The sequence below is a fragment of the Cydia amplana genome, chromosome 16 (assembly GCF_948474715.1).
Source record: "Cydia amplana chromosome 16, ilCydAmpl1.1, whole genome shotgun sequence".
NCBI classification, from domain to species: Eukaryota; Metazoa; Arthropoda; class Insecta; order Lepidoptera; family Tortricidae; genus Cydia; species Cydia amplana.
This window is the reverse complement of record NC_086084.1, coordinates 5,956,204-5,981,583: the sequence shown is the minus strand read 5'-3', so window position 1 is coordinate 5,981,583 and position 25,380 is coordinate 5,956,204. Positions and strand designations below refer to the sequence as shown.

General features: G+C 36.2%; 1 protein-coding gene across 1 annotated transcript in view; it reads left to right on the top strand.

Annotated features, from left to right (window-relative positions):
* The first annotated feature begins 4,534 nt into the window (after positions 1-4,534).
* Positions 4,535-25,380, top strand: part of LOC134655342 (uncharacterized) — a 65,297-nt gene continuing 44,451 nt past the window's right edge. The window contains exons 1-2 of the mRNA XM_063510793.1: positions 4,535-4,878; positions 23,847-23,883. The gene's annotated coding sequence lies outside the window, so the exon portion shown is untranslated. The remainder of the gene's footprint in view (positions 4,879-23,846; positions 23,884-25,380) is intronic.

The following is a 25,380-nucleotide window of genomic DNA, read 5'->3' as shown; positions in this document are numbered from 1 at the left end:
ACGCAATATGTGCCTACTATTAACCATATACATATTCAGGGGTCGGACAAAAAGTGCGGATGACGTCAAACCACTTATAGGATGATTTCAAATAGTAAACAATTATCACTTATCATTTTATCAACCTCTTTATTAAACGATATCGCCACTTGAAATGAGTAAGTACGTTTTTGACTGACACATTGTCAATCAGATGAACAATAAATTGACGTCGTTATTGTTTAGCTATTGTATCTTCACGATTATATTTAGCTAAAATTTATATTTACTAATGTATAAGAAAACGCTCTAAAATGTCATCTTTACTCGAATATTGTGGCAAGTTTCGTGAAATTTATTTTATTCACTACATCACCCTACCACCTGTATTATTAATTCCATGGATTTATTTACGATTATTTTGTTACTTCATTAATACTACTTTGTTACTACATGTCACACGGAAGTTTAAATACAAACTCAAACATCATCCTGTGTGCGAGATTACGTCATTTTTACGTCATCCGCACGTTTTGTCCGACCCCTGTACATATTATACTAAACTAACATTGTATACAATTTAGGATAATTTTAGTTGGGTTTTAAGACATTTATTATTATGAATCATAATGTGTATCGGACTTGACATTTTAATACGGATGTGACATATTAATACAGAGTTACGAAGTGGCTTCGTTATAATAATGAGTAAAATATATGGGGATGGTACTGTATCGAGATAATATAGGAATTTATGAAAGGATGTAGTTTTGTTGGTAAAAGAATGTTTTGGTTTGTTTCAATGATGGATTATATGGGTAGATGTTTCGTTAAATGTTTTGTTATTGTATGTTAGAATGGTGTAGTGTAGAGGTAAAATAAATACGTAAATGGTTTGGTTTTAGAGTTATAAATGGTATGATGGAATTTGTTAGATTTTTGGATGGCGATTAAGCATTTGTTGTTGGGAAAACTGATATATATGTAAGCTTTTCAAAGGACGATTAGCCTGATCAACTAAGAGTTGTTGAAATTCTTATATATGTTAAAGTATTCAATGAATGAGTATTTTGTCTGCGATTTTGAATGGGTTTTTTTTGTTGTAAAGATTGGGAAATTATGAATGATAATAATTGAAAAAAAAAATGCCAATCGCTTCTTCGGTGGCCCGAGAGGCGGCCTTGAGCGATTAGGTTAGCATGGGTACACCAAGACACAAGGCAGGTAGGGAATCCTTGGAGGTCTGACCATGATTCGATCGAGCATCAATCGTGGAGACTCCTTGAACACATGGAAGCAGGGATCGGAACCGGTTTTTTGCAAAAACTTAGAAATAACCATATTTTGCGAATTATTTTATACTAGAAATGTAGGACTCGGTTGTGTTTTTAGGTTACGACTTCGTATTATTAGATTGCCCAATTAGAAATGAAGTAATTAGCAAAGAACGAAAAAATACCGTTTCCGTTCCCATACAAAAAATACCGGTATCCGATCCCTGCATGGAAGGATATAATGTAAGGATGTGTTAAAAGAACTGCCTGAATGAATAAATATAAAGTATGTTTGCGCGCTTAAAAAAAATACTTTGTGTCTTGAGCAATAAATAAATAAATTTTATTACAAGGTCGGCCGACCACGAAATATGCGTTGTGTACCCATGTCACAAGTATGTAATGCCCGCTTAAGAGGCACTATTGAAATGAGTCTTCTATAATTATAATGATTAACTGACGTCAGAAAAATAAAATGAATATGCATAAAGTAGGTAAGTAACAATTTTTATCACGGATAAAGACATATTTTTTTGCAAAGAAAAAAAACTAGGTACCTAAAAAGAAACGATTTTTTTTATGCCATAATTCTCGATCGGTGGCAGCACGGGTCCATGTGGCGCCGGCCACGGCCTGAATGTCGTCTCTCCAGCGGCGTCTTGGGCGGCCGGGCGGGCGGCGGCTGTCTCTATAGAAGTAGTAGAAACTTTAGAAAAATATCCTGATAAAGCAAAGAGTACACTTAAGAAAGCACTGATTAACATGAATTAATGTAAGATATAACTAGTATTAACATGTAAGCACTAACTAACTGTAACAAAACAATATAAGTTTACATATAATTAAGGCTAAGCTTAGTTTAAATAATCTCCAAATATAGAGATTGTAACTGAGATTGATTGTACAACTAACCTCTTGATTGAAAATAAACAGATTAATTTTCTTTTTTATAATTCGTTTTTTTTAGCATTAGAAAGAACTTGAAAGAAGGTAAGCGATCTTGACATGTCTTTTAATTGAAAAACGCTTTTTAAAAATCAGTAACTATTACTTATGAAAGCAGAAGAATATAAATGATCGTATTAGATTCATAATTATTACATATTTGCCGTAACTTATTTTTAAAATGTGTTTTTCAATTAAAAGACACATCAAGATTGTTTACCTTATTTCTAATGCTAAAAAAAAACGAAGTACTTATAGGTTACCAGTGGAGTATCTTTTCGCTCCATCGTCCGTCCTTAATTCTAGCTGTATGCCCAGCCCACCGCCATTTTAATTGACATGCCTTTACTGCTGCGTCTATTATTTTTGTTTTATTGCGTATTTCAGTATTCTTCACTCTGTCGCTCAATTTAATGTCTAAAATAATCCTTTCAGTCTTTCTTTGGAAAACTTTAAGCTTATTTATAGTATGTTTTGTTCTTGGCCAGGTTGAGATCCGTAAAGCAGAGTTAGAGTCACAACAGAGTCCATAACTTTCTTTTTGAGTTTGATATCCATCCCTGACTTAAGTATATGCTTGTTTGACTAAAAAACGCTCCATGCCTTTTTAATACGCCGCTCTATTTCATTTTCAGGGAAACAATGCTGTAATGATACTATTTGCCCTAGGTACACGTATTCAGTTACATATTGAACATTTTTTTGGTTAATTGTAATCGGTTCGGGGTTGCCGTTTGTCATAACGCAGGTCTTTTCTGGGTTCATCTGTAGACCTCGCTTTTCGCTCTCGTAGTTTAGTGAGTTGAGCATATAGATAAGGTCTCTACGATTGTCTGCCATTAAAACTATGTCGTCCGCGAAGCGGAGGTGATTTAAGCGACGCCCGTCTACTTTTTTACCGCAATATGACCAGTCCAGCGGGCTCAGCACGGTTCCATTTTTATCCACTATCACTAAGCCCGTCACTTTCGCACTTACATACTTGTTAGAACGTGACAGGCATGGTGATAAATGATAAAACTGCGACCGTGCTACTAGGGCAGGTTTCTAAAAATATCCTCCAATAGAGCCGTGAATAGATTGGGTGAGATTGGGTCTCCTTGCCTTACCCCGCGGCCAACCTTAAAGTCACTTTTTAGGGTTCCGTACCCAAACGGGACCCTATTACTAAGACTCCGCTGTTCGTCCGTCCGTCCGTCTGTCACCAGGCTGTATCTCACGAACCGTGATAGCTAGACGTTGAAATTTTCACAGATGATGTATTTCTGTTGCCGCTATAACAACAAATACTAAAAACAGAATAAAATAAAGATTTAAGTGGGGCTCCCATACAACAAACGTGATTTTTGACCGAAGTTAAGCAACATCGGGCGGGGTCAGTACTTGGATGGGTGACCGTTTTTTTGCTTGTTTTGCTCTATTTTTTGTTGATGGTGCGGAACCCTCCGTGCGCGAGTCCGACTCGCACTTGGCCGGTTTTCTTTCTAGTTTTACTACCTACTTCTTTTTTATATTTCCCGTATTTTTATATATTTCGTTTCTATCCCCTGATTTTTCATAAGTTAAGTATGTACCTAAATACCTGTTTTAAAAGAGCTTTCCTTATAAAAAATATCGAGAGGATGCGGTATTTCGTTTGCACAATATTTTTTTGTTACTATGAGTTGAAAATAAATGCGGTGTTCAAATGATTGATATTTTTATATCTGAGCATCTAGCATGAGGTGCGTTCTCGCGCGCGACTCCATACATCTAGCGCGACTTCAAGTATTGACTATGGAGCATGCTAGACCGCCTGACTTTACACTGATGCGTAAATTTTCATGCGTTTCAAATTAATTTTATCGATAGCTTAACGCTCAAAAGCTATAAAGAATACACTGTACACTGTATGAACTGTATCTACATAAGTAGTTAGTTTTAAACGAGGACTCTTAAAAGTTATGAATGTTATACCGTATATTTTATACGGCGACCGACCCCTCAATCATGTTGTAATTACACTTTCTTACATAAGAAGACATCAAACCTTGACAGCGACAGACATGAATCAACTTTAATTATGACTAAATCCACTTATGTTTGCACAAAGCGCTAATAACACAAATTGAATGTTGCCAGAGTTCGACTCTAATCCCGAATCGATCGCGCATTAATCATAATCAAATAGAGTTCTTTTATTCGCCGCTGGCTAAATTGAATTACATTGTAAGCGCAGTATCCCCGTGCCGTACTACACATGCTTGTTAATGTCATCGCTTGGCTATCGCATGCCTACAGGAAAACCAGTGACACGGTGATTTTTAGATCCGAAACCACTATGCGTAACCGGAGATCTCACTTAGATTGGTCACTTTGTGAGTGTGAGCTAGATAAGGGTCGGGAGTGAAAGACCGGCGAATGCACAGGTGCTTTCTGCGGCGCGGCATTTACACGACACACGCGAGACGAGCCACGCGCTCTCCCGGGACTTTCGCGAAAACCGCGAATCCGCACGAAAAAAGAGCGAGTTCCGTTTTCAAATTATGATTTTGTTTTTTTTTCCAAATGAATGAGTGTTTTTCAGTAATTAATAGTGTAACCAATCAAAAATTTAAAATGTGTTATTAATTTGCTAGGATAACCGGAACAATGCGGTATTGTAATATTTAAAAAGTTCACACGCGGCGCTCGAGACTGGGTAAGCCAATGCATATTATTTTGATTTATTTAATCATTGTTCAGTCATTACTTTAGTAACTAAGTAATACATGTAATATTATCTATTAATTATAGCTTTTGTATCTGCCGCACATCGCCTTTGTAGTCAATAATGCTATTAAAACCTATGAATTCTAATGTGACATATTATTTTCGAGTCTTGAATACTATTAAATTTAAAATATTCAAATTACCGGTCAATGTTCGGTTGCAGAGTAGGTATTCATTACGTATAGTAATATGACAAAGTATGTTTTAGTATACCAAGATAAATGCCGATAAATATAATGAGCATAAGGGATAGTAATATTACTAGAATATGTAGGTATTCATTTTATGACTCTTCTCACAACACTGAAATGGCTTGACGAGTTTTAGTTTTAGAAACGTGCGTGAGTTGTCTTTATTAAAGGTATGTTAATTTTCATATTCTTTAATTTGCCTTGATAAACTACGAAATAAACACAGCTCAAAGATAGACATATATTTTCCAGCTACTTCGCTGATGACACTGGTGTTAAAGTATACCTTAACTCACATGTCAAAGTCCAATACACTATTAAAATATTCACAGTCGCATTAATATTATAATTACTTTATCAAAGTAGTCTAGCCTCTGTTTACGAATGTTTTCTGTGAAAGTTTCCAATCCATATCCGTTTGGAATATCACAGCGCCATTTCACTTTTATTTTACATACTAATAAATCTGCCAATACCAACAAAAATGTCAGGTGTTTTTTAAAATTGATGTGATCCCATACGTCATGCATTTTGCGAGTTTTGCTACGGAATAGGAAAGTTTTAGTGGAAACACAAACACTGTATAAATCACCAAAAGACTAGACGCTATCATAAAATGTATACAATATCGCAAATCCAAGAGCGCAGAATTTATGAATAAACGAAAAAAAGTGCTTGTAGAGCAATTATGGCCGTCGAAACATTATAGGCCTGCCGGTTGGTTAACTTAACTCAGGGAACTAAAATAATGCAAACTTCAACACAATTTTAGCAAATGAATGTATAAGTATTTATTTACGGTTACAGCCAGTCTGGTGCATTCCTCAATGGATGTAAATATTGAAAGTTGTAATCATATGATTCACAGACAATCAATAAAGCCATGTGTGTACCTAGAACCCTTACCAGCCGGCGGAGAATGCTTCCGATAATATTGTTCCGGCGCGTTCCCACCGCCGCAGTAAAAAGGAGAGCTCTCGATAATAAGCAGAGATAATTGACACTCACACTACAATATAATGTACGCTGTACGTGTAGCGTGTCAATAAGAATAAGGTATTTGCCGGTAAATTGAAACGATCTCATAATTAAAATTCCGGCGACTTATATCAAAACTTACTTAAGTCGAATGTATTCCATCATATCGTGAATTCAATTATGTTACTCCTATGCGTTAACTTGAGCGATTTTAATAAGTTTAGATACTATTGACGTTATGTTATAAAATATATATCAAATATAATACGTCACCTGACCATGCAAGCCAATAAAAGTGTTCATAGTTCAAGACAAATGTTTTGCGCCTTAATTCTAATTGCGACAACGATTCGAAGTATCGAAAATACGCAACAAGCAGTAATAATTAAATTCTACACTATTTCAATATTCCAATAGGCACTGTTGCCCGCCTTTTAGAAGAGTTAGAGGTCAATCTTAGACCTGTCATTTCAAATGTCTTAATATTATTAATAGTAAAACATGCACTAATATCAACTAATATTAATGTAAAGTCTTGTATGAGATTTTCTGTCTCTTACCTTTACAATAGAGAAATAAGCTTAGTTACTTACTTATTTCTTTATGTCTTTACAAAACAAACAGAGATAGATAATATTAATTTACTTGTACGTAATTGAAATTCATGATTGTTATACGAAAGCTTAATAATACGCACTTAATCACTGTATCTTATTTAACTATTGTGTTAGAGTAGTAGGTTCAATGGTTCAATTAAGTTAAAGTACCATAGCGTAAATAGTGTGCATTTTATGTGTGTAGCGCGGACCAGATGAAAAGAATCCTAGACTTTTACAGCCTGTTACAACAATACTAGTACCTACACTGTTTTATGAAAATTGCTTAATTTTCATTTGCAATTTGCATTGTACTAGTGCAGTCAGTGGCGTAACTAGGGGGGGGCTGGGGGGGGCACGTGCCCCGGGCGCCGTCCAAGGGGGGGGGGCGCCAAAATGGGCAAAAGACCTCCCATAGAAAATGGACCAGCCAAAAAGTAGGAAACAGAAAAATTTTTTTTCGCGACTTAGGGGTTGGTCTCATAGTAAAAATTGCTCAGTATAATCCCAAAACCTCCCTGGCAACGGAAATGCAGTTATTTTTTAGCCACCCTGTATACAGGGTGGTCCAAACCTTGACGTCCAAAACATTTTTTTAGAATCCTCGTCGTTGGTTATCCGATATATGTTAGCCGATTTTTCGTAGTTTTCGAGTTTAACTTTTAACTTTTGTTAAGAAATTCCGGGGTGAAGCTTTGCGTTGCTTTTATGCCTTCTAATAATTGTTCGTGGTCCTTCTAATAATTGCACTGATAACATGAAATAGCGATGGGGAAGTGACCCCATAAAATAATAGTTGAAATAAGAAAAGAGGATTTTTGTAATGAATTACTAATTTGGAAGCTTTCCACCTCAGATCCTTTGACCGGCGACTCTGACAAATTATGACTATAAAGTATCACTTTTTTGACCTTTTAAAAAAACGTAGGGTCTAGCAGTTTCTAAAATAACCAAAAGTCCTTGAAATCGCTTGTATTTTTTATTTATTTAGGTAAGGGCAACATCTAAGCTTGAACGTAAAAGTTTGTCTTTTTTTCCTAACTCAGCCAAGTGAGGATGCTGATTTTTTTTAGCAACTGCGCCGTTTGTCATTATTTTACAAAAAGAAATATTCAAAAAAGTTCAATAGTTTTTTTAAATAAATAATTGCTTCACCCCGGAATTTCTCAACAAAAGTTAAAAGTAATAAAAATAAAAATTATAATTCGAAAACTACGAAAAGTCGGCTAACATACATATTCTGATAGCCCACAGCGTGAGGAATCTAAAAAAAATTTTTGGACGGCAAGGTTTGGACCAACCTGTATAACACATGCCGTGCTAACATCGCTCGTTCTGTGATACTAGAATGCCGTGAAAAACCTGTCAGGTATTGAGAGCATTCTATCCAGAGTATCGGTGTGGGATCCAAGGCTCAATTTTGCGCGTTTACCGCTAAGAAAACCTCATCTTTCAAGGCACAACCCTTCCCATGTCAGAGAGTATTGGGAGCCTCGGTGTTGATATCTCCATCAGGGACGTCTAATAATTTCGTAGCCACCTTGCTGGGTAGGCTGCGCTCATATCAAAAAAACTCGGTGTGCTCAATAAAGGGAGGCGATACTTTACTCTGGGGCAGACAGATTCATAGGCGTACCCACGGTGGGGCAAGGTGAGGCAGTTGTCCCACCCTGGTCTCTGACCCTAAGCTAAGAATCTCTGTTTCAACCGTACCCTGTTACAACGTCCCCAGCCTCCCCTACTTCTGCCCCACCCCTTAAAAAATGCTGCGTACGACCATGGACAGATCCCATATAATCAGCACCTAGATGCCACCTTGGTCCCTTCAAATCAGTCCAAAGGCGCGCTATGAATAGTCTACGATCCCAAACTTACAAGCGATATTGAATCTTCAAGTCTAAGGAGATCTCCAAAAAAGAAGTGTATAAGTTTTAAAATGGTCGGCAACGCGCATGTAACACCCCTGGAGTGTAGACGTCCATAGGATGCGGTGACCGCTTACGATCAGGTGAGTCGTAAGCTTGTTAGCCACCGATGGACTAAAAAAACACTTATTTGTCTAAATCAAAAGTAAACTTTAATAAGTAAAAAGTAACCCTTTCGTTAGTTCATTTCGTTTGGGGGGGGGGCGCAAATTTGGTGCCTGCCCCGGGCGCCATATCCTCTAGCTACGCCACTGAGTGCAGTAAATATAGCGACTCACTCATACTTAATTACTTATTTTCTGTTCAACTAAAGTCTATTTTTTTATTCTGTAGACTAAAATGACATTTCATAATAATTAAAAAAAAATTAAGACTATCTTTTTTCTTTGATCTATCTAGTAGAAAACTCAAGCATATGCGGTAGTTAATGTTCATTAAGGATCTACCTTTCATAATATAAATATAAAATGTCATTTCATACTATGAAATGTCATTTTAGTCTACTGAAAAAAAAAATAGACTTTACCTATTTTTATGATCAACATTTTATGAAGATTGTTTGAGCATGATATGTATTCGGTAATTTTATTATTGAACCGTTTCATATTTCAAGACATTTATTAATTTTTCGAATAAAACCAGAATCCTCGTTGAGATATAAGGCAGATATACAGGTATTTCAACACCTATTTACTCTTGTTTTTTAAAAACTTATAAAAACTTAAAAATGCGCGTTTTCCCGGAGACAAGACCTATCCAGATCGACTACTCGCCCCCGAAAACCCCCATATAGCAAATTTCATCGAAATCGTTAGAGCCGTTTCCGAGATCCTCAAAATATAGACCGGTATACATATATATATATATATATATATATATATATATACATATATATATGTAAAAGAATTGCTCGTTTAAAGGTATAAGATAAGATATATAATAACCACAATATGTTGTGACTCGACAAACACTATAAAATCGTTACATCTATATGACTAATGCAATTCATGAATGTATTTAAAACTTATGGACATTTTTATACAAAATACATATACACCGACTTACTTAGCGAGTAATCTGCAAATGTCTCGTACTGTGTAATAACAATTAATGCAAACAGCTCTTAGCAATTTATCAACATGAAATCAGCTAATGCATTCCCAATTACATTTGAAACTGCGCTGAAACGGGACCGACGCGACGAGAGAGCAAAGAAAGCGGGGAAATCACGACGTGAACGCGTAAATGAAATTGATTTGAAGGATTGGTTCTAGTTGTAATAAATTTAATAGAGACTAGAGACCTCTAATCTTTAAAGTATATACCTACGAGTGGCGTATTTTGAAATTTGGCGCCTCGGGCCAATACGTTTCGCCGCCCCAGAAGTCAAGGAATAAAAACAAAACGCAATCTGCTAGGGGCGGCATATGCCGCCCCATGCCGCCCCTGAGGGTTGGCGCCCCGGGCCATGGCCCGGATGGCCCTAGGGTAAATACGACCCTGCCTACGAAGCTCTGAACTGCGGCCCGCATTTAGAATATGGCCGGCTAGTTTGCCAATTCAGCCCGCAAAAATTGCCAAACTCCGGCCCGCGAAAAGAAAGCGGAGACCTAGCATCCCTTGTGACAAAAAATTTGGAGATCCTTATTGCACAGTATGAGCCCGAATATCCCGAACAACTTTTTCTTACTTCACTTACCTTATGTGAACCTAAATCCTGAAACCTGATCTATCTACATAGGTATAACACATACGCGACGCGATGCGTTTTGGGTGTAAAAAAGTCATCCCAATGAGAGTTATTCATTGAGTAATGCAAAGATATCAAGTTTACTGATTTATATAGGATGTTGGCAATTGTGAAAATATATACTAGTACAATAAATTATAATATAATTAAATTGCATATTAAATATTGATTATACGACCAATGCCAGTACCATGATAAAATGAGGCAATTCGTGTCACTTTACCCTTTTTTTACCTCTCTTTTTTATAAAATCTTGTACAAAAATTATTTTATAGATAGAATTTACGAGTAATATCAAGTAACTATGAAGCGATCATGTCCAGACAAACCCAAGTAGCTTCGAACGCCTGTATTATATTTATTACGGCTCGTAGCGCCCAGAGTGGGCACTACATGGTAATAAAGATCTAACTGGGCTTGTATTGCCAACTGCGCGAGCGCAAGGTTTTGCCCAAACCAGTGTAATATGAGCTTGACATTACATGGATCCGTGAAAGTACGGTGCATTTTCATTTATGAGTTGTTTTTATTGATATTTTTTTACAAAGTTACGTACATGATTTGACGTCTAGTTAACCTAAGTGAAAATGCTTAATGAATCTTTAAAGTAAAACAAAAAAAGTAGATGTAGTGTTAACATTTTACTCCGATTTTTACATACAATATCCTTATTAAAGTGAATATGCTTTTCCGAAAGTTCCCTTACACTACATAGCTTCAGCGATCATATCGCAAGCGTTTGGAACAAGACACCAGCAGTAGTATAAAAACCCTCCATGTTCCGGTCCATCAAATAAGAGCAATCGACGTATACTTTAGCATTTTTACGTAATACATTAATTATCCCTCGATTTTTATCACAACCCATACATATTTATATTGTTTTACTTCCGCGCTTGCCTTTTAGTTTTTTAGTTGCAAAGGGTAACGCCCGAGTGCAGTATCATTTTATGAGCGTTGATTACAATCTGCATACTAATTTACTGCTGTTGTTTCTATTATTTTTGCCTGTGGTAAATTGAGATTAATCATTAACTATGGCGGCAAATATTTCAGATAGTAGACTGTAACCAGAAGTGAGTGAATAACTAATAGGAACTGTTTTGACCTGATATTTATTGACGCTACTTTTACAAATAGGAATATAATTAGAACAGGGTATTTCAAACTCATATTTATAAGTAGGTACAGATCAAAGTTTGATAGGTACCTACATATAATATGTATTCAGCGGCAGTGTTGCTAACCCCTGCATACAAATTCATATGCATGAGGTCAAATATTTCTCAAATACAAAACAATTTCCTCGCAGCTAAATGAATTCTTGGTAGCTACCTACTGAATGTCGTGAGGAGTTGTGTAAAATGGCAGTTTGGTGGAAATCATTGATGCCAATGAGTCTTTCAAACATTTTGTTCCGTTTCTGTCCATCCCTGGTTCAATTGAATGCGTAATTTATACGAAACAATTGCTGATGACAAGTGAGATTGTAGGTTTATTGAAATATTTCGAATACCTACCAAAAGGCACTCAGTTTGCCGGTCGAAACTGCCCACCAGTGGATATGCGTTCACTGCTGCCCACAGAATACAGATAAATGAAATGCGAGGGTCGTGTAAAATCCGTTGTCAGTAGACCTGTCAAAAATGAAATGAAATGAAATGAAATGAAAACAATCACGACAATTTTGCTGTTTAATTTGTAAGTGCAAAAAATAAATAAACATGTAAAAATTCTTTTGAACTTTAATCAAGAATTCTATTACCTAATATTTAATAGTGTTTGTTGGCTTTATGGGCGTTTTTTTTTTTTTGGTGTCCCCTACACTTCTTTTTCAAATTTGGGATTTTTTATGTTATTTGTACTCAGAATCACGAGCTCTTTCTATTCTAATAGGAGAAAAAAAGTGTCCTAAGGTTTTATTTCCATTACGTCAGCATTTTTCATAGACTTTGTATGGCGGTCGCGGAATTGAAAGATCGTAAAATGTATGCAAATTTTGGGACACTTTTTTTCTCCTATTAGTATAGAAAGAGCTCGTGATTATGAGTAGAAATAACATAAAAAATCCCAAATTTGAAAAAAAAGTGTAGGGGACAACAAAAAAAAACGCCCTTATACAGCAACCAAACAATGATGTATAGAATAAGTATATCTACCGTTCGAAATGAAGTGAGTGAGTAAGTGCCCTAAAGTTAGCTATAAACAGTATAATTTGTCATCGGCACCGCCTCCATCAAAGCGGTGCTGAGGCCGGCCAATGTGGACGAACATAACGGTGCCTATGTAGCCCCCTCTTTGACTATCTGAGGCTTTTTCCATTTTATTTTTCAATGGTTTCAAGGTGAAGAGAATTATTTTTGTTAGAAACCTATTCTGTAAGAATCAAGCAACAACCTTATATATTTATGTATAAGGTTGAGTACGAGTACAATATGTAAGGCCCTTCTCTCACGAGACTATTCAAAAGCTACGCGACTGAGATGCAAACCATGATCGCCTACTGGTATGCTACTCGTTTCCGCACACGGTGCTACGCAAATGAGACTATTTTGTATCATTTGCGGAACAACATTCGTACGACGATGTCTAGTGACTCCAGCGATGAAGACATACTCTATTCTCAATTCTTTATTCGTCCAGTTATTGTGTATACATTTAATTGAAATAAAAATATAATTCCTGACCTGTCAAATTGTTTTTTTTTTCAATCTCAAGCCACGCCTTTTCTGTCACATCTTTTATTACATAATCAGGCAGCTTATAATTATATAAACATGGATACTTTTCCACCTCTTGAACGAAATTTATATTAAAAACTTGTTCCGCCGCCATCTTGAGTATACAACGCGTATACGACTCAAGTCGCGTGCGACCAGCAAGACAGTAGCGTGCGACTGATATCAAACGCGTCGTCGACGCGTCTCGTCGTGTGCGAAACGTAGGAAATAAATATGGCGGGTACTCACAAGCGACGCGTACGAAACACAAATCGCTTGAGAGTAGCCTCGTGAGAGAAGGGCCTAAGTCAAAAATCGTCTGTGATTTTTGACTTACATATCAAGGAGCCTTCAAGGTGGTTAAAAAAATAGACGTGTTCCGTGGCGTTACCAACCATAGGGATACAGATTTTTTTTAATTTATTTGAATGTACGAAAACCAATGATTTTAATTTGAAAGATAAAAAGCAAATCGAAAAGAATCGTCATCGATTAACCTTTTGGACGCCAATGACTAGAGATGTCACAAATATTTGCCGAACATTCAGTATTCGAATGTTGCCTACTAATTCGGCCGAATACCGAATGTCTGTTGCACCTACTTAAAAAGAAAAATAACCAAAAACTATGTAGGTATATTTAGAATGTGTTCTTGGAAAGTTGTTAAATACGAAGACCCTTTTTTGAGCATTTGTTGATTTAAAAACATTTTATTTTTATCATGAGTCTGTTTTGTTTGACTCTATTTATTAATGCTGTTCAATAATAGTACATTATTGTCGAGGTTCGGAAGTAGCTACTTGCAGGCTGAGGATTCGTTTTAAACGGACGACCTTGGGAGTCCGTTTAATTGAATCCGAAGCCAGCAAGTAGCCTTCCAGTCGAGTCATATATAGTGCTTTTCTCAAAAATGGTGCAAGAAATAGAAATATTTTACACAACTTACAGAAGCAATCGTTCTAATTTTCCATTAATTTTCACAGAAAAAATACAACCATTAAAAAAATTTGCTTGCCGCCTTTAAAAAAAAAGAAGTGTATTTTTCTGCTGAAAATACGCCAACCTATTTGAGACACCTAAATAGTCGCGGTACCAACATTAAGCCTGTAACAGACTATCGCACCGCACCGCGACCTTGGAGCGTCGCACCCATAAGTGAGAGCGAGAAAGAGATATCTGTTTCTCGCTCTCACTTATGGGTGCGACGCTCCAAGGTCGCGGTGCGGTGCGATAGTCTGTTATAGGCTTTATAATAATAAGTGCTGATCATCTGTTTGGCTGTTTAAGGGACCTATGCCTTCATTTGATATGGCCATTTGAAGTTTTAAAAAGTTTGGAACTCGTTAAATAATGGAATTTGTATGCGACATTGCAGTCCCGAAATCGAGACTGCAATGTTTTTAACTTTTTAATTTTTTGAATGACCATAAACTACGCACTTCGCGACCTATTTTTTAACCGGCAACGTCGACTTTGCCGTCCATTTTTGAGAAAAAATATATCTTGCCTAACGTTGAGCTTTGTTAGCGATCAGTTTTCATAATAATTGTGACTCAAAATGTTCGCATGTCATGCCGAATATTCGGTCGCCGAATATTCGGTATTCGGCCGAGAATGGGGGCCGAATATTCGGTATTCGGTATTCGGCCAAAATCACTATTCGTGGCATCTCTACCAATGACCGATATGTCCGCACCGTAGGTTCAACGCCAAAGACCGATTAATCGGTCACAGACCACAGAGCAGCATAAATCTACGTGCATAAAGTTCAATTTCACTTTTGACACTTCGGTGACGTGGCGTCAGCGTGACAGCTTTAGTGTATGACACGGCGTCGAAAAGGTTAATAATGATAGTGATAAGGTTCATTTTTAATCGATTTTTTATAACAGTGTCGCCTAATTGAGAATCAAAAATAATAAGTAGGTACGTACCTACCTTAGTACGTACTTTTTTAGTGGAAACGGCAGAAATAGGAGTGACGATACTATTTGTAGTGGTTTGGTATAAGCCACAGGTATAAGCGTTCGTGGTCAATACTTCAATAGTATAGCTCAAAAACTTAAGAGTAGCCGTGATTTATGCAAAGTTTCTGTAAACATGAGTTAATGTTGAACATTAAAGTCGGACGTGAAACGCAAATTTTCTACAGTCTACACCGACCGAAAACTAGGTGGATGACGGGCATTTGTTAAGGTTTTACTTAAGCCAATAGAGTTCAAAAAAATTGTTAAGTAAAAAGTACTTAAATCGTTTATATTAACATAGTAAGTAGCTCTAGACTGTCGAATTACTTGTAATCGCGTATAAATCTATTGATTTGACCTCTCATATCCCAGTGCCTCAAATATGAGTCGGAATTATTATGAATTTGAGAGGTCCTGGGAAACGAGGGGTTAATTAGTAGGTAAGTATAGGTATACCCTACATATTCTCAACATGCATAAGTATCCTTACACTACACCAATTTCATATTCTAGATCATCAAATACTTTTGCATTGTAAACTCATTAAATTTAAAATTAACGAACCATATCAACATCTAAGATAACAAATTCAATTTTGATGTTTTTGTATGGGGAGTACAGTATAAATATAGTTTTTCATCTCATAATTCGTTTGGCTAGACTCATTTGTTAAGGAACATTAACTACGAATGAGCATTGTCTACTCCAGGCTTAGGTACGACCACAGTTTAAAGTACTGGGTAATTTAAAGTTTATTTAAGCTAATTTGGTTGTGCAATATTTACATTATGAAATGTTCAATGTAAAGAAAACTTCAAATGGCTGAATAATTAAAGTCCTTGATTGCACATTAATGTAGACGACTATACATTTTAAACGCTCGTAGCGAAATTTTCTATATAGGGGTTTTTGGGCGCAAAAAAATTATCTAGCTAGGTCAAATCTCTGAGAAAACGCGCATTTTTGAGTTTTTATATGTTTTCACACAACTCCTAACCTACTATCAAGACAAAAGCATATAGGTAGAACTGCGAATACCTAGTAAATAAACACATAAGCTTAGAAATAAATGAAAAGTTGAAAAATTTACTATCTCAGGCAGGGTTCGAACCATTTCTACTTTTCCACTTATTTATTTCTAAGCTTAAGAGGCCGGTACCGATTTTAGTCGCAAAAATGTAAAATTGATAGATTAAGTCGATGAAATTGTACACCTTTTGTTACGTAATAGAAATAACAAGTACTGGTATCTATTAGCACGTCTTCTTATCTTGCATTTGTACAGATCATTTTTTTTAAACTGACTCACTAAATTAGTAATGATTTTTTTTCTGATGGACGTTTAGGTAAACGTGCGTAAAGCACTGATTTAGTCGATCTTATTTGTAAATTTCGTAAAGTTTGGACTGGTAAAAATGTTAATTTTGTATTACACATATCCTGTACTCCAACTTGCATAGACTACATTTTTGTTATATGATATTGAACAAGAGTAAATGAAAGTTAGACGAAATCAATTTTCACCAGAAATTACTTCAAAACATGTGAACATTTTTCGTGAAATACGACTTAATTTCAACGTAATTTTGATACTTAAACAATCTACAACATTTCCTGAAACTGTTCTTATACATAATTTTTTATAATTTATAACTATAATTTTTTGATGAATTTTTAAAAACTGCCACTTCTCGTCATATATTGCCGGTGACGCACGCTCGGGACCGACGGGACCTTATTATTAAAAGGCAAGATGAGAAGACGTGTTAATAAAAACCAAGGGCCCGATTCGGATTTTGTAATAGACATCTATTAGACATCGCCAAAATACGATAACGATATGTTTAAGATCTAACCTGTCAAATTTGAAATTTCCGCGATTCTGGAGATACTCATGAACTATTTCCACAAGATATTACTTAGAGATCTAATTCACATCTAATAGATAACTAACACGATCTATCGTAAAAGTGACATTGGTTGCCCGAATTGCGCTGTAAAAGAGAACTAGTTGAAATCTAAACTATAACGTATCTAGAATGGATCTAGTACGTGTCGTCTCTTGTAAATATCTTGAAGTTCGAATACGGCTGCAATACTTATTATTTAGATATTACGTAACAAAAGGAGTACAATTTCAACGACTAAATCTATCAATTTTACATTTTGGCTCTAAAATCGTTAACGGAGCCTTAATATATAAAAAAAAGGTCTAACAAAAAAAGAAGCAATATTTTCGACCAAGGGCTGAAAAACGCAAATCAGATCAACAAACCCATTACCTAATAATTAAATTAATATCCGAGCACGCGCCGTTATTTCGGCTCTCGTATGGCCACCGTAACGGAACCATAACAAGTAACGGAGAACAATTATAACACGCGATACTGACCGATGTAGATCACTTATCCGAGGAGTGCCTTATGTACTGGTTTACTGTTTTTGTACCACGTTGGTGGCAAATTGGTGTAAGGCGCTTGTACAGCTGACCCGTGGACGTGGGTCACAGATACATAACAAGTAGTTATGTAATAATCATTTATTTACAAACAAGATATAAATATACAGTGGTATTACTAAAAGAAATTAAAAACTAGATTAAATCTAAAATAGGCCCTTGAGGCATTGTACCAAGGATGCTGGCGACATTTCCTCGCTGTATCGCAATGCTGATACGTTGTGCGAGGTAGCCGCCAGCTCTTCGGTCACCAGTTACGTCAACCAGACGCTTCGCGATTTCTGCGAACAACTTATAACAAGTAGTTGACAAACTCAAAGATAAGGACTTTAACACTGTTTTTTTTTTCATTACCTTTATTTTATAAAGGGTTTTTTTCAGATCGTTTTTTAGTACTTTGACCGCTCTGATATATTTGATGATCCATTTCCAGGGATTCAGTTGAGGCAGTTTCACAATCGTAGTGGTCGCCAGAGAAATTTTCCTTTAACAAACACCGTACCGAGCGCGACAATTCTGCATTACGGATCCATTCCGCGCGGCCTGGCCACGACATTGCGCGACTGGCTTCGGCTAAGGCAAAACCATATGGTGAGAACGAAAGGCCCGATCGGTGTCTCGCTCCAACCTATAATTGTCGCCTTAGCCGAAGAAGCCAGTCGCGTGAGTCGCGCAATATCGTGGCCAGGCCAAGTGTGTGGATGAACGGGGATTTTTTTTAATTGTTACGATTTATTTTGTGGTAAGTATCACTTTCTTTTCGCAAACATGTAAACTTTTTCTCGATTCTACGGTCAGTATTAGCAAAATATTAGTAACAATGTATGTAGTAATAATTAACAAATAAAACAATTCTCATTTATCCCTTAATCATTAGCACAGTATTTCCTTGCGCGTTAACTACGTTCGTTCTCAAGCATACAGATCGCTAATGGTACACCACAGCAGTCATTAAAAATACAATTAAAATAGCTGATCGGTAGTGAGTAAATATGAGAATTGTTTTCAATACCACGGGAGTTCTAGAGAGCACTTTTTCTGGTACTTTATATGAAGGTGAATAAATGAATTGTACTGATTAAGCAATGCGCGTAATTATCGACTTAACTAATATTTACATAAAAGCATCTACCTGTTAAGATTTCTTCTTAATATTTGCCATAAAAGTGGTATATTTACATTTTGATCGAAGGACATACATACATGCATTTAGACATTAATGTTCGATGAAAAGAAAATTTATAAAATCTGACCGGTGCTTTCGATTTTCGTTTTCATTAAAAATAATGTACCTACCTAAAGTGTCATTCTATGGAACTTGCTAACTATGTAAACAAACCGCCATATTAAAATTGTCTCTGAATGTCAATTCAGAATGAATGTCAATTGTGTCTGAGTGACTTAAGTTTACATAGTTAGCAATTTCCATAGAATGACACTTTACCGCCACATTATCTAAATAAGATAGCAGCCCAGGGGGGCTAGTCAAGATGATAATCGTTTGCAGAAAACGAAACGAAACGCTAGTCCCCTTGGTCTTGGTTTTCTCATCTAGGAAATATTTTCTAGCCCCAGAGAGGAGAGGTAAAATTTCGGAGCTAAGTCTGACAGCAAAACGGAACTAACCGTAGACCTTATCCTATTATAACAAGACTTACTTACCAATAGTCAGTCAACAATGTCCACGATGGTTCTAACATTGCACAGTAAAACAGCTCATTATATTTTAGCAAACATGTCGTTACGATCGTTCACGAAGTGTGTGTTTACCTCCCAAGTGCCAAGTCCAATGTGCAATCACGTATAGGAAAAACAGCACTTACCTAGAATAGACTAGATTATATTTTTTGTTGATTCATCCTGTTCCTTGTGATTGTGAGGGTAAAGTGTCTATACGGAACCAATTTCATTAAAGCAATATAAAAGTCAAAAATTTGTGTTGAAATACGTACTCGGGCTTGATAACGCTTCTTATTAAATCATACATAACGTGCCTTCACGCCTAGCTAGAAGAAGAACTCCGAGACCACGGGGACAACGCCGTCCTCGAAACGTCGGAGGTAAATCTTAAAACTTAGATACGCGATTAAGTCCCGGTGCACTGTTTAATAGATTAAGTATGTTAATAATATTCAGCATGTATCATCATCCCTACTCTGTAGACAGTTTGTTCGATCCCTTCGAACAATGAAGTGATTCTAAGGTCCGCGGAACCAGGAACTTTGACAAGACAATATGTGCTTACGCGAAAACAAACTGACTGAGATTGGGAATTGAATAGGTAACGGTAATTAGTGAAGTGACCCTTCGAAGTACCTAATCCGGCAACAGACAGTAAACAAGTAAAATAATTAGGAATTTAGAAACGTCGACCAAGAAAGCTCACCTAAGTAAGATCAGCCGATTACTTCAGTATTTAAAATAATTAAGGTATAATAATTACCGTTAAGTGTCGTCAGCCAACCGTACATTTCATCGAACATGATGCTCTGTGGGCCAAATCAGCGACCCTTTGGGTCCCACAAATTGAAAGGCATCACGGTAGACCTCGTCGGAGATGGCGAGACGAGCTTGACGCCTTTGATAGAGACTGGTGGGAGACTTCAGGGGGTAGGGATACGTGGAGGAACAGAAGGGAGGCCTTTGCCCTGCAGTGGGACAATATGGGATCATAATTTAAAAAAAAATTCTATAAGACGTGTTTCCACTAAGTCTTTTACTTATATTTCCAAACACCTAAGAAGCAACCGCCGCCATAGGTGGTAAAGCTTTAACTATATTTTAAATATGTTCAGTTTTATGCTAAGTAAATTCCGCCGCCGAGTTCAAACACTGTACAATTTACATATGAAGCAAACTGCAGAATTAGTGTGTTCTCGCTTAGTCTTTAAAACACCTAAAACTGCCCATAACATAATGTTAAGCATAATATGGACATCTTTGAAAATCGGGAAGGTTAGAGTAACTAAACACAGTCAAAGATAAGGTTTGTTCAATAGCAGTATAAGAGTACCTATGAAGATATCTTGCATCGGTACTAGTACTCGTACATCCGCCTAGGGTTTTAAATTTTTAATCCTCTTGCACAGAGATTTTAAATTTAGGGCGCCCAAGAGGCTTTCCCATTTTTATTTAAATAAATATAAAAAATTGTGGTCGCAGTCGTCGGTGTCATAAAGACATGATTCTTATTCATGGGTCTCCATAAATCATGAATATTGGTGTATGTTTAGATTCATAAAGTTGGTAATCGATCACCGTGTTCTAACTATGCCTTTAGGTATCTACCTCTACTCTCCAGTAAATGAAGTTAAAGTTCAGCTCAAATCTAAACAACCAAATATACAGTAAAATCGTGGCACGCCTCAGTTGTAACGATCGTGATGTGATTGCTCCATCGGCCGATATCACCAAATATCACGAACAGAAACATCTCTCGCGCATACGAATTCATCAATTAAGGACTAACACATGTTTTACGTGAATAAGTGAAATTTTAAACATTTCTATCGACTATATTATGAGTAGCATTAAAAGTAGCCAAAAAAATCTGTAGTAGAGTCTGGCCACAGCATCATGTTTAGGTACATGTTTTTATTTAATTGGTCCGCTTTACAGCCAAGTTTTTTGCTTCAGTTTTTGCTGTTCACTTAAGCTAATAAAATAGCATAGATACGTAAGTGTGAAAGTTGGATGACATTGCAATAATACGACGACATTAAGGCGGTCTGACGGTGAATTCGGAAAATAGTTATAGGAACATTTTAATGACAACCTAATCCTTTTAGAGTTTGGGATCATAGAATATTTAAAATTTTATTTTAACCTTTATAAAAACCCAAAGGGGAAACCAGGCCTTGTTGGGAATAGTCGGGTTAGCTCTTACTCTATGGTTCAACACATTATTGCATACACGATCATTACATTAAAAGCAATCTCTAAATCATTCCACGTGCGTGTAGTATTAACTTGTGACCTGCTGTTCCCCTCACAGGAACTACGAGCGGGTCAGACTGTCTGCTATTAGCATTTTAGCTGTCACTTGATCTCATTTGTAATTATGCAAAACGTGTTCATTTAAATATTAATAAAAAGTAATAGCCCTCTGTTTAACATTTTCAGTATAAGTATTGTATTTAAAATATGTCGAGTAAAGTAGAAGAACCTGGACTAAACTAGATTTGTGGTAGTATCATACACAATTTGGATTCAAAACAGTGCCGTCATCTGTCTTACCCAATTGTTTTATTTTTTCTGCATACAAGACAATGGCAAAGCGTTATAGTAAAAGAGTGGGGTCTAACACCCACCGACCTCAGTTTTTATTACATACTTGTCGCACTAATTTACAAGTTATTTATCTTGCTAATCTCAAGGGACAAATATAGAAAAAACTTATCTTCTTCTATTTCACTTAGACACTACTCAAATGCACCGCAACATCGAACTTCCAAGTCGAAATGTCACATAATCACGTAATTACCGGCTTTCTGGCCTAGGCCTGCAATATTTTAAACGGTTTAGTGCACCGACGTGGCACGGCCGCTCATTACATCATATTAGCTGCGATGCGTTGCCCTTTGCGTCGGTGCGGTTTGTGAATTTACTCAACTGTGGGAACACTGTCATGTCACCCTTATGGTCGTTCACCAGTTTTTACTTGAACATACAAAGCAGTGTAATGACTGTAAGAGTAATTTAAACACAAAACGATTCAGCAATATTTTTTTTACATTGGTCTTTACTGAAGTTTAATTTAGTCAATCAACAATCAAGGCGGTTACTGAGATATAATTTTGCAATATTTAGACGATAATTAATACTTTAATGGACGAAAGCATAATAATTATGATCAAGGGCGCATGAATTTTTACAGTTTCAAGTATTTACAGCATGGCATAGGTATGACACTGGCTGATAAAAAATTATAGAAGTAATTTGCAATGTAACAGTTACCTATTAATTATTATATAGGTACATCCTATAATAACGAGCCATTACGTGTTTTAATTAAAATATAGTAAGCACACGTCTTATTTTAAATTTTGGCCGTATAACCAAAAGTTTTTGACGGCTAAATCTAATTTTATGCTACCTGATCTCCTCAAGCAAAAACACAAAATTATTTTTCGTAACTTCGTTATATCTCTTGCCTACTAGAGCGAGCTAATTAAGCCTGTGTTACTATTAAAAAAAACATGTATCTTAACAAAGACCTATGATTGTATAGATTAACAATTAATCTCGTTCCGTTCTATAATAAGGAAGCAACCTTAGCCACGCCACGCAAGCTTAGCAAAGTAATTCTTGGCCAGTTATTAGCACGGTCGAGCGGCCACCATCCTACCATATCGCACCGGCCGGCAATCATAAAGCACACGACATTACTTGCCAACCCAAAAACACCTCTAATTACTAAGAAATAAGACGCCAAAGAAGAGCAAAAGCTCATATCCATCATCGCTTTTTAAGTGAATGAACTATGCGCATATTAAGTATTTGTTCTAAGTAAATTACTTTAGGTATTACTGATAAATGGAAGGACTCATTTTGAGAGCAAACATAAACTTTTTAAATGTCAAATATGACACGAAAGCGCAACTAAAGTAGTTAACATAGTTTGCGTACGCAAAAGGTGTGTAGAAGAAAAAAAGGCACAGGTATTATATTCAAAAAAAGACATTTTTACTATTTCCAGACGACGAATATGACTTTTTTGTTCAAATAGATAATGACCACCCGGCCGACGAGTCAACAGAGATGTTTGTTGTTAGTAAAGTACCATGAATGGCTTGTGGGTCCAACTGCCATTGGATTTCAATTAAGCATGGATAAGTTTTATTACAATAGATGGAACACACATGTCATGCTAAAAGCACTAAACTGTTTACTTGAATATTAATGAAAAGGCACTAAAGTGTTTACCTACTGTTTACTGAAGTGTTTACTGGTTATATAAATATTAATGAAATTTGATTCTATTGGTTTGAACGGGATGGAAATTAAACAATAGAACTAAATGTGGAAATCGGAATCCCATAATGAGAAGGATTAGTGCATTTAAGAAAGATTTAGTCTTAGTATTGGTCTTGCTGAGTTCAGGCACAAGCTACAGAATACTCTTAAATTTACATATTTACTTAAATACGTAAAGTGTCATTATATGGAACTTGCTAACTATGTAAACAAATCGCCATATTAAAAATGTCTCCGAATGTCAATTTACTAGTGACTTTTGTATACATAGTTAGCAAGTTCCATAGAATGACAATTTATGTACCTATATTAATTACATATTCATTTCTTTTACAGATCGCAGCGACCATGACAACTACAAGAAAGTATTAAGGTAAGATCCACTTATTCATATGTGTAAGCACACTGTATACAGTTATACTAGATAATAAAAATATTATTGTATGGACAAAAAATAACGAATCGGTCTCGCACATATGCACAATAGAAGGTGTCAAGTGTCTAAAATGTGGCTCTTTATAACAAGCTACTGGTAGTATTCATATATATATCTGTAAGTACCTACTCCAACAACAATTTGTATTCGATATTGAAATTATTTTTTTCTACTCGTCGACTGCAATGCTTGAATTAAGACTTCGTATACCAAAGTGAAATCGCATACTTTTCCTACTATGGGACCCCAACTCAACTATAATATTCATTTCGATACAGTTTAGTCAACAATGCTTGAATTAAGACTTCGTATACCAAAGTGAAATCGCATACTTTTCCTACTATAGGACCCCAACTCAACTATAATATTCATTTCGATACAGTTTAGTCAACTATAATGAAATTGACCAATCGAAAGCGCGGAGCAAGTACCAGGGCCAGGTGTCGTTGACCAACCGGCCGGGGGCGCGGGGCGCGGAGGCTGGGTCGCGTACGAGTATGAAGGTATCGCGGCTGCTCGCGCATCTTAGCTGTATACTTTTGGTTTTTTTACCTGCATTTATGATTCTTCTACTAGTTTTAAGTATTTTTTTTGTTGACTCGTAGAAAAGTATTGTATACAATAGTGATATAATCAAACTTTTCAATCTCGTACCTTACTTAGGCAACTCAGCAAGCTTCGTTGCCTAAACACGGTACTCGACTGAAAAGCTCTCCATTAATATCACGATTGTATAAAATACTATATGTAATGCAGCTAAGTAGTTATAAACCAAGGAGCTGAACCAATCAAATTATAACTAGTCTTATGTTCATTATAAATGATTGTCTTCAAACGCTGGTACTTATTTACACAATACTCGCATACCATTCTTGTTAAAACGAAAATCTTGGATTCTCATTTAATTAAAGGTTTAAAGTTAAATGGTCTCGGTTTTTAATTAAACAACAAAGCAAATGCAAAAAATGGTTAATTTTTTGTATCTGCATGTTTGCATAGCGGTATTTTGTATAACCCCATAATCCCCATATATTTACTTGTACTTATAATTACGATTAGTAGGTAATCAATTATATAATATTGTTGAATACAGTAAAATACCAAACCGGACTAATCCCAATACGGGCCTAGTTTACCGTCTCTGGGTTAGAAGGTCAGATGGCAGTCGCTTTCGTAAAAACTAGTGCCCACGCCAATTACTGGGATTAGTTGCCAAGCGGACCCAAGGCTCCCATAAGCCGTGGCAAAATGCCGGGACAACGCGAGGAAGATGATCACAGTAAAATAAATTTGATGATGGTATATCGATACGGATGGATAATCTGATCAATCCTCAACATCAAATCGTCAACGTCAACAACACCGATGCACTTTATTCAATTGTAATAGAGCGTAAAATACATTTTTCTACTTGTCGACTGCAATGCTTGAATT